The sequence below is a fragment of the Amblyomma americanum genome, chromosome 1, assembly GCF_052857255.1.
Source record: "Amblyomma americanum isolate KBUSLIRL-KWMA chromosome 1, ASM5285725v1, whole genome shotgun sequence".
Taxonomy (NCBI): domain Eukaryota; kingdom Metazoa; phylum Arthropoda; class Arachnida; order Ixodida; family Ixodidae; genus Amblyomma; species Amblyomma americanum.
Genome location: NC_135497.1, coordinates 85,763,292 through 85,773,184, shown reverse-complemented (window position 1 = coordinate 85,773,184; position 9,893 = coordinate 85,763,292). Strand labels below are relative to the sequence as shown.

General features: G+C 48.5%; 1 long non-coding RNA gene across 1 annotated transcript in view; it reads right to left on the bottom strand.

Moving 5' to 3' along the window:
- Window positions 1-4,159: 4,159 nt before the first annotated feature.
- LOC144113156 (uncharacterized) overlaps window positions 4,160-9,893 on the bottom strand; it is a 119,081-nt gene continuing 113,347 nt past the window's right edge. Inside the window, exon 2 of the long non-coding RNA XR_013310663.1 lies at window positions 4,160-4,453. This is a non-coding gene — a long non-coding RNA (uncharacterized LOC144113156). The remainder of the gene's footprint in view (window positions 4,454-9,893) is intronic.

Genomic DNA, 9,893 nt, shown 5'->3' with positions numbered 1-9,893 from the left:
GTTCGGCCGCTGAGCCTAAGGACGCGGGATCGACTCCCGGACGCATTTCGATGGAGGCCAAATGCCTCCATAAGGCAACCCGTATTATAACTCGGTCTGCCTCCGATCATCCGGTAACACCCTTGCTCGATAGCCTGAGACTTTTCAATGTCAATGATAAATACAGTTACCAGCTATGTCAATGTTTGATTCGTGGAAAACAGCAGCAGAATAACTTTCTTGTTAACCTTCGCGGAGTAGAAATCAAAGAGGGCTACAATACGCGGAACCCATTAGACTGGAAGGTGCACGCTTATCGCACCAATTACGCAGCACAATCTTTGAAATGCCGTATACGGGCTCTCCTCAAAAGTTTTCAGAGTCAAAATAGTGTTGTCCTTAATCATGATATTAGGCATCTAAAACAAGTTTTCCTCCCTTCGTGAAAAAGAAGATTCTATTTTGTAATGTCCTATTTTACTGTTACGTCTTTGTTGTCTTAGTTAATGTACAGTAGATGATACATACGTTTTGCCTGTCATTTTTCATTTCACCTTCTCAGGTATTAACGATATAAAAGTATTGTGCTTGTAAGATGACGCGCTTGTCAGGGTATGCACATTTTTTGCTATCCGTCGCGAAATGCTATGCAGTTCATGCTACTTATTGAATTCCTGTTACCCTCCCTTGCGTACAAAGCTCATGCCAATGTGTTCACTCCTTCTTATCTTTTTTTTCTAAATGACGTTTGCTTCTCTCTTTACTTTTGCTTTTTTTTTACATACGCTTGAATGATGCACATCTGAAAACTACGAGACTGCTGTATCTTAATCTATGACTTTGATGTGCTTGCTCCTGGTCATTTACTGCTGTTTGCCTTTGAGGGAGTGAGGCCTTTGTCAAGCTGTCTAGACAGCTTTATGCCTCACTTCCTCTGTCATTTTGCTTAAAATGACCAATAAAAAAAAGTGTCCGTGTGCTGTGCGTTATCCAACGCACGCTAAACAACCCGGCCCGGGCGGTCTAAATTACTCCGGAGCCCTCTGTTCCAGCATCTCTCACAGCCAATGCCCAGCTTCGAGGCGTTAAAACCAACATTTCATACCATGAGTAAAGCTGAAATTTGGGCCGAGTTGGTATACGTATTCAGGTCGCCTCAACAGTGCAACAAGGACGGGACGAAACGGAAACAGACAAGCAAAGTTGTGCATAACCCAGGATAACGATGAGAGTGCGTTTATTGACAAATGCGGGGGGTTATTTGAGTTTTTTTTTTTTTAATTCGCTTAACTTTGCGTCAGATGTGGTTGAATGGGAAGGAAAGCCATTTTTTCAGGCATCCGGTGTGTGCTTCGGCTCCCGGGCTGTACCTTCCCTGACCAATATATTACTAAGCTCTGTTGACAGGGCCATTGAAAGGGCATCGGGTGGCGTGGTCATCCGCATTTTTAGATATGCAGACGATTACCTGGTTATTACCCTGCGCAGGCTGCTTGTCAAGAACGCTCGTTGAAATTTCGAAGATATTTAGCGAATTTGGACGTGGCCTAAAATGGTGCTCGGCTGCTGACCCGAAAGATGGAGGTTCGATCCCGTATCCCGGCCGCGGAGCTTGTATTTCGATGGAGGCTAAATTCTAGAGGCCCATGTACTGTGCGATGTCAGTGCACGTTAAAGAACCCCGAGTGGTCGAAATTTCCGGAGCCCTTCTCTACGGCATCCCTCACAGCCCGTGTCGCTTTGGGACGTTAAACCCCCATAAAACCATAAAACTATACTTTAATTTTTGGCAAACAATACCTAATACCGATCGAAGATACACGTATCTTCGATACTGTCCATGCCTGTCTGCAAGTATAGTTCAGTTTTGTTATTACTGTTGTAGCCACTGAGAGGTGTCGACCTTTGGCTCCTGAAAGCCTCTCTGCTGTCCTAAGCAACCGACCCCCAAGTTATGCCTCGCAGGGATTGTCCACAAGAAGGCGGCCCCCACAGGTGAACGAGCGCTCTTCCCCGAGCGGGGGACCCGGGGCTGCCGAAATAGGCGCAGGCGTGCCTCTCGGCTGGTGCGCGGGGGCGCCCGCGGGCGAAGTGGAGCGCTCGCCGCAGCGTGGCCAAGGCTGCGGCAACCCGGAGACCCAGAAAGCGGCCAGCGACTCCCGCCAAGGTCGCACGGCCCAGATACGCGGCGCTGGCTGCTGGCGCAACGCGCGTACGTCCCGGGCTCCGGGCCGCGGCCCGGGGGCGCCGAACCCGCGCCGCTGCTGTCCTTCGCTGCTGCGCGGACGACAGTGCGCCGCCGTTGTCAAGGGGGCCACCCACCGAGCGGCCTCGCGCGGCTGCCGTGTACGCGAGCTGCATTAAAGCGCGGGCGAACACGCGACAGGCTCGTGACTGGAAGCGTGGGACGCCGCCGCGAAGAAGGGCCCCCCGTAACCGGAGGCCCAGCGAAGCTTGGGTTAGGGCTACCTGTTTGGCATTTGCGCTGAAATCGAAGGTGAGCTGCGCGGTTTTAATAACCACAGCTCGAAACACGGGCGAGTGAGAGAACTGCCCTTCACCATTTGCGGCTCCAATGTTTCTGTTGGGGGGAAAAAGAAAAGGAAACGCGAATGAATGGCACAGACAACTGTTGAGTGCTAACGGCTTGGCAACGGCTCTGTAAGCTGCTACGTAGAAAGCGTACGGTCAGGTTACTGTCCTCTGCCCTTGCGCTACTGAGCGCAACAGTCCAGACTTAAGTCCAGACTTAGACGTCACTTAAAATAATCGATTTCATTTCCCTGTAGCTCTGCGAAAATGGGTGATTCGAATTCTAATGCGTCGGTAATTCTAGCAGGAAACTGGCCACCTTATTCAAAAAGAGCGCATGCTTCCATTTTATTTTATTGTTATTTTAGTGTTTGTGTGTGAAATGTGTGGCACAGTAAGGGCAGGCACCTGTCGGTGAATAATCATAGGTTATTTCATAGCCCAATAACGAAATGTACAGCGCAGGCAAAATCCGCAACTGTAGCAAAATGAATAAATAGCATTCAGGTAGCGCCACTCTAAACGCACTGATTCAGTGGAACCACCAGTATAATTAGAAAGAATGAGGCGATTTGGTTCATCATCATCACCGTCATCATCAGCCTGACTACACCCACTGCAGGGCAAAGGCCTCTCCCATGTCTCTCCAATTAACCCGGTCCTTTGCCAGCTGCGCCCACCCTATCCTTGCGAACTTCTTAATCTCATCCGCCCGCCTATCCTTCTGCCGCCCCCTGCTACGCTTGCCTTCTCTTGGTACGTGTGTGCGTCTGCGTGCGTGCGTGCGTGAGGTCATGGATTTGGATGGCATGTGGTTGCTTTTTTTCTGCTTTTATTAATCTCCCATAGATAAAAATCACAAATTAAAAAAAAATACATTCCCTATGCTCTTTGGTTTCAGTGGCTGTTGGCTTCTTTCATATGCATAACGAGCCCCTCATTTTCCTTCCCTTGTCTTGAAATCTGTAATATTACTGTACAGGCAGATTTAATTATACCTATATGCAGACTATACCAGCCTTTTCATTTCCTCTCGAGATACCACGTACTGTTAGTCCTAGCACATAAGAATTTATAACAAAATTTCTAAGTAAATAAAAAAATACAAAGCTTTAATCTGCCACCCGAAACGACGGCTAGTATTATTTCCACACCCTCTTTCCATAAGTGCCACTTGCATTCAGTCCGGCGATACGTTTGAGCCTTTAGGTGTTGTGTTGGCGTGGGACGCCCATGTGAGCAAAATGTGCATCACGCTTTGCATGTTTCTTCAAATTATTTCACGTGTTAAGCATATTTTACCAATAAAAACTGATTTAAATGTCCAATATGCATTATTTTGCTCACATCTTAGCTGCTTTTCGCTTCTTGTCTCTGGTCATATGATCGCGTTCAATGTTCACAAACTGCTGACCTTACACAAAAAAAAAAAAAAACTGTCTCGGCTTACTGCTAACAAGTCGTGTGATTCTCTCCAGCACAAGATTGCTCCCTGCCCTTTCCGTTCATCTCTCTCTTGTGCCTGTAAAACGATTGTTTTATTATAAGTTTGCGTACTTTTTTCAAGGAAATCATAGCCAGAAATGACGAATTTCTTTCTAGCATTGTAACACTTTGCCTCAAGAAACGCCATACACACTAAGAAATGGAAACCTTTATTTATTACCTGAATGTCGCACATATGATTTTGCAATGCTACGATACATCTTTCCGAAATGCCTAAACACATCATTACATCAATAATTAAACATTATGTCCTTCGAAGACTGGGTTTCGAACCAGGGGTCTGTTCGACCACTACGCCATTTTATTTTCTTAAGCCTAACTTCCTGAGTGTATAACTGTCAGTCTGTCGCACTGTGCTTTGGATGTCGTAGTCTTCATCAACTTCCATCCATGCGCAGTGGATCCAGGACACTCGAGGGTAGAGCTGTTCCAGAGGCTGAAAGTAAATTAAAAATTAAGGCCGTCGCCCACAACACACACAGAAATCCAATAACCTGTCGCAAATGCCATCTTGCGTCGTCTTACTTGGAAAATCAAAATGCTGAGCGGTGTCAAACGCCTTCTTTAATTTAAAGAGATTACGCCAAAGAGATTATTATGATGTAGCTCTGTATTTATGTTCTTCACCAGTTTCAGAACAGCGGGAGACACAATATTTTATTCTGAAATTGCGGCGCTGGAACATTACATATCTCTAAAATCTTTTGTACCCTGTGGCTGGGATTCTTTCAGAAATACAGCTTATAATGCTCACTGCAGAAAGTGGTTGCTCATTGGACGGGCTTGAACAAATGCCGTCCAAGCATATAGGCGTGCTACATCCCTTGTCTTTCAAGAGCACGGATGTGTGCAATTAGGCATGCAGCAGAGGTGCATCCTATAGGGGTGGCTAGCCCGGCTGGAGCCTCCCCTCCCAAAATATCGTTTGACCTGACATAAACGGCCCAGTTCCTTCCTCACACCCAACCCTATCCCTCTCACAGTCATTCATCTTTATTTGCCACAAATAAAATAGAAAGTACTATGTGCAAGTTTCAGGAAGAAAGCTGCAGACAGCAGCTTGACATGTCCTAAAACCCGTTTCATGGCAGCATTATAACAGTTCTTGCGTTTATAATCGTTTCTTGTGGTTAGCTTTTTTTTTTTTGTAGGTAAGGAGAAAAGCTTTAAAATAGACCATACTCCTGATGCGGCGGAATAGTGTGAGACGGTCGTGAATGTGGGCAGAGCATCACTGTAGTTTGTATCAGACAGTGACAAAAACCACAGCGTATGAGCACTGCGTTACAATAACAAATCACGATGTCGGTCACCTTCCAAAGACGGGGATATTTCCAGTGAAAGTCGTTGTACAGCAGGCTTCAATTAAGCAAGCAGTGTTCGGAGATGGAAATCTGAATGTGCGAGAGCAAGCACAGGTTGTGGGCACTCAGGAGTGAGCATGAGCACAGGTGTTAATGTGCAGCCGACATGCATTATCAAATAAACATGAGTGTGTGTCAGAGGAGCGGTCGACAATCACCAAGATAGTCTCGTTGCGAAGCAGCATACAGACAAGCCACAGACTGGCCTCCCTTAAGAATGACTTCGATGGCAAAGTATAACTGCAGCAATGCATCTGTGAATGTATCAGACCAGCCACTCGGTCCACTTCCGCACAGCCCGAGTAGCCACACACTAGAAAGGAATTGCTCGTGAGTCATGTTTCTTCGGGTACAAGCCCACAACAGCCGGTATACATTGATGCTCCCGACGTACATACTACGTGTGACCACATTGTTCTATAATAACCGCCTACAGCAGCGGACTGCCAACGTCGAGCGGAGTAATCGGCTCGATAAGCGTGCGCTCTCGTAACACTGCACTGCGCTCGCCGAACGAACGAACGAACAAACGCGGCGCTCCGACAGCTGGGTGGCTGTACGAGGCTGCAGGAGACGCGAACCCGTCCTGCCTCCCTTGCCCCCCCCCCCCCCCCCCCCCCCCCCCCCCCCCCCCCCCCCCCCCCCCCCCCCTACTCGCCGTCAGCTTTCTCCGCTCAAAGAGCGAGGCGCTCGGCGCGGCGGCAGAGACAGATCGGCCGCGAGCCGGGGCCAGCTAGCGCCTCGCTGGAAAGTCAAGTGGCGGAGTGGGGAGGCAAGACAACGCGGTCAAGGTTGTCCGCCCAGTGACGCAATTATGCGCGCGCGCGCCCGAGAGGTGCACGCGAGCACAGGCGTCCCTTTCGCAAATTACTCGCCCAATTAGCCCGATGCGCGCTTCGGCCGGAGCCCTCCCTCGCTCGCTCCGGTCGAGACGATCAACGACGGCGCGGACCGACTGCCGCGCGACGAGCGCTGCTCGCTGCGCGCTTCATGGGCAAACAATGCGTCTTTCTCGGTTGCTCGTCGAAGGCGGGATCGTGCTCCGGCTGACAGCTGAATGCGAATAGAGCGCCCTCCGAGAAGAGCCCCCCAAAAAATACGGCGGCGTGTGTGCTTCTCCGGGCCCCTCCTCGGCTCAGGCCGGTTCGGGACACGCGCCGCGACACCTCCGTCGTCTCTCGGGGGAGCACAATGGAAGCCGGCGCCCTCTGTTCTCGCTCGCGCCGCGTCTCGGCCGCGGGTGGGCGGAGCGGGAGAGCACGCGTTCCGCAAAACAGGGCATTCACATGCCATTCAAGAGGTTGCGAGAACACGGCTCCATGGCGGGCTGCTTGTCGGCGGCGCGTCTCTCAATCCGGTAAGGAGCTTGCGCTGCAAACAGTATTACATCGTTCTTAAGGATCTGGTGTTGTTCGCAGGTTCAGAAGTGTGGCTGAATCTCTCGCATTGGAGCTCGCAGATTACTTCTAGCTGCTGGCGGTGAGTTTCCTTCAGAAGGAAAAGAGAAATAGCGCAATGCTGCGAACAACCTTTGTTCAACGTTCATTGAAAAAGTACACATTGTTGCGTTACTAGAGTCCGTGTTGTTAGTGCGCGGCGAGTGAAAGACACGCTGTACAGTAGCCGAGTGCATGGACTCCTGTCATTCCCGATTTTTTTTTTCCTTTTAGTTACCGAAAAAGTACTTAACTATGAGTACTAAAAGTGGCGCTTCGGTAAAGATGCCAACACGCCGTCGTCCGTGCACAGCAGCTCACAAGGTGCCCCGGAAGATGGTGCCGGGTGCACGTCAATGGAGAACGATGTTTCATCGTCCCAACTTGTGACGATGTTGCCGCAACGAAGAAAATGAGCAGGCAGCTGCGGCTAAACAGTACCCCGAACACAGTAGACAGACGGAGGCTGGTTTAGTTTCGTTTCGGGGGGTTTAACGTCTCAAAACGACTCAGGCTATGAGGGACGCCGTAGTGAAGGTGCCTGAAAATTTTGACCACCTGGGATTCTTTAACGTGCACTGACATCGCACAGTACGCGTGCCTCTTGTACTTCGCCTCCATCGAAATTCGACTGCCGTAGCCGTTCGCGCTGCGCGCCCGTGCCGCATTTCTCACGACGTCTTCGATGCGGTGCGTGGTGTCGACCTGAGCACTCCTACACAGGCCACCCCAATACACTGGCGAGCGCAACTACTCAAGCATGCTGACCACATACCCAGAAAGGCCACAACGCTATAGGCTAGGCAGAAGGGAATACGAGCCACCGGGTGAAGAACTAGACAAGGAACAAGAAATGAAACTCAGAAGAATACGAGCAAACACATGCTCATGTCCACAATGGGCACACTGTGGCACAGAGGCGGACTTATACCACATGGTACGGGCCTGCCAAAACAACGCAGTAATAGTAAGGATAAAAGAACCGACGATTGAACGATGGGAGGAAATGCTGTCCAGCTCGGGCCCGAAAGTCCTGCAGGAGATCATCGAAAGGGGCAAGAGCGGCTGCAATCTCAAATATGGGGACCAACCACCAATTTTAGTACCAATTAAAATGGTTTGATCATCATCTCCATGCATTAGTTTCCCTCTCTGCTTTCACATTCTTAATATTATTCCACTTTGTTTGAATAACCACATAATCCCCCTTTCTAAATATGCATTTATTTGCATCATATTAGAAGAACATCTGAAATCTAACTTACCCAAAGAGCCATTATGCAAAAAAAAATCGCTTTCGGCACTCGGGTGCTTCTCAGGACCCGTCATTACTGGCAACCACATAACGCCGCCGCAATGGTTCAGTGGTTATGGCGCTCGGCTGCTGACCTGAAAGACGCGGGGCGCGCCCGAATTTCGATGGAGGCGAAATTCTAGAGGCCCGTGTACTGTGCGATGTCAGTTAAAGAACCCCAGGTGGTAGAAATTTCCAGAGCCCTTCGCTGCGGCGTCCCTCATAGCCAGAGTCGCTTCGGGACGTTAAAGCCTAAAAACTGAACTAAACTTTCAGCCACATATTCTTCGTGCGCTTTATTTTGCATTTCTGCACAGTCATCAAACTTACTTCATACGTTCCTGCGGAAGTACGCATGCTACACATACCACAAGCAAAGAACACTTCTGCAGCGAATTTCTTCTACTCTGGGCTCTTTTCTATGTTCACCGTTGGTGCATACACCCATCGTTTCCTGCACTAACCTCATCCTGTTTCTACGTGCCAATGCTCGGATTGCCACTCACACTGCCTGAAGAACGGACTCAAGCGTCCGCCGTTTACAGAATCGTGCAATTCGAAAAAAATTACCTTTTTCCCATTCACTTCTTCAGCTGCTCCCTTATACCGAAATTTTAATATTTTTTCTTTATTGACTCTACTTCACTTAAAATATGAAAATTAGCCTCGCTCATCTTCAGTGCTCATCAAAGCAGTAACCTGACTAGATTTTCGCCGAATGATATAATTTGCTGCTTCAAACGTTAACACTAATAGAAGTTAAACTGAACGCCTTTTTGTTTTCAGCAATAACATTTTGGAATTCACTACCTCCATGCGTTAAAGCTGTTCCGTCATTAGGGCTTTTCACGCACAGGATTAAAACATTTTTGTTACAAAAGTTGTAACTACATTGGGTTCCTGTTTTTTACTAATTTTGCTGAGTTGCCATTGCTGTTCTGCAATGTTTGTTGTTGTTCATGGATTGTAACATAATTATAGGTTGTATTTCTGCCCGTTCTTTTCTGTGTTTGTATTAGGCAATTTTTAATATAGGAGGTCCCCCTGACAGCTTCGCTGTGGGACCTCCAACTGTACCAATTTACCAAACCATTCATTTCTGTAGCTGATTTCTGTCGATCAATACCTGAACTCCTTCCTTCACGGCGCGCTTCAAGTGTGCACCCAAATACAGTTGATGATGATGATGATGATGATGATGATGATGATGATGTCCCAAATACAGTTACCGCGACCTTCCTTTCTTTTTGACCTCCTCTTCTTCATTCCCCCTCTGTCTTCAATGCCCATACGCAGCTTCGGACCCGGCCGCGGCGGCAGCGTTTCGATGGAGGTGAAGTGGTAGAGACCCGTGTGCTATGCGATGTCAGTGCACGTTATAAAACCCCACATGATCGAAATTATCCGGAGCCCCCCCCACTACGGAGTCCCTCATAGCCCGAGTCGTCTTCGGACGTTAAACTACATAAACACACAAAACTCACAACTGTTAGGTTCTGGACAAATGGTTTGCCTTTGCGCACGAAGAGTTACTTAAATAATACGTTTTTTTCTCCTCCTTTTTGGGATGCAGTCAATGTCAAAGGAAGAAGTACTGTTGGTACGTAATCAATTTTAGGCCTGCTCACAATGAAGCTGGTTTCGAGGGCGCGGACCCTACGTCGAGGATACACCAAGGTTTTTTTGTCCGCGCCTCCATCATCTCTGAGGTGAGATAAAATCTGATGATCAATTGACTGACTGTCGTTTTCTCGTCGCTTTGAGTTGGAAACAAAAACACAA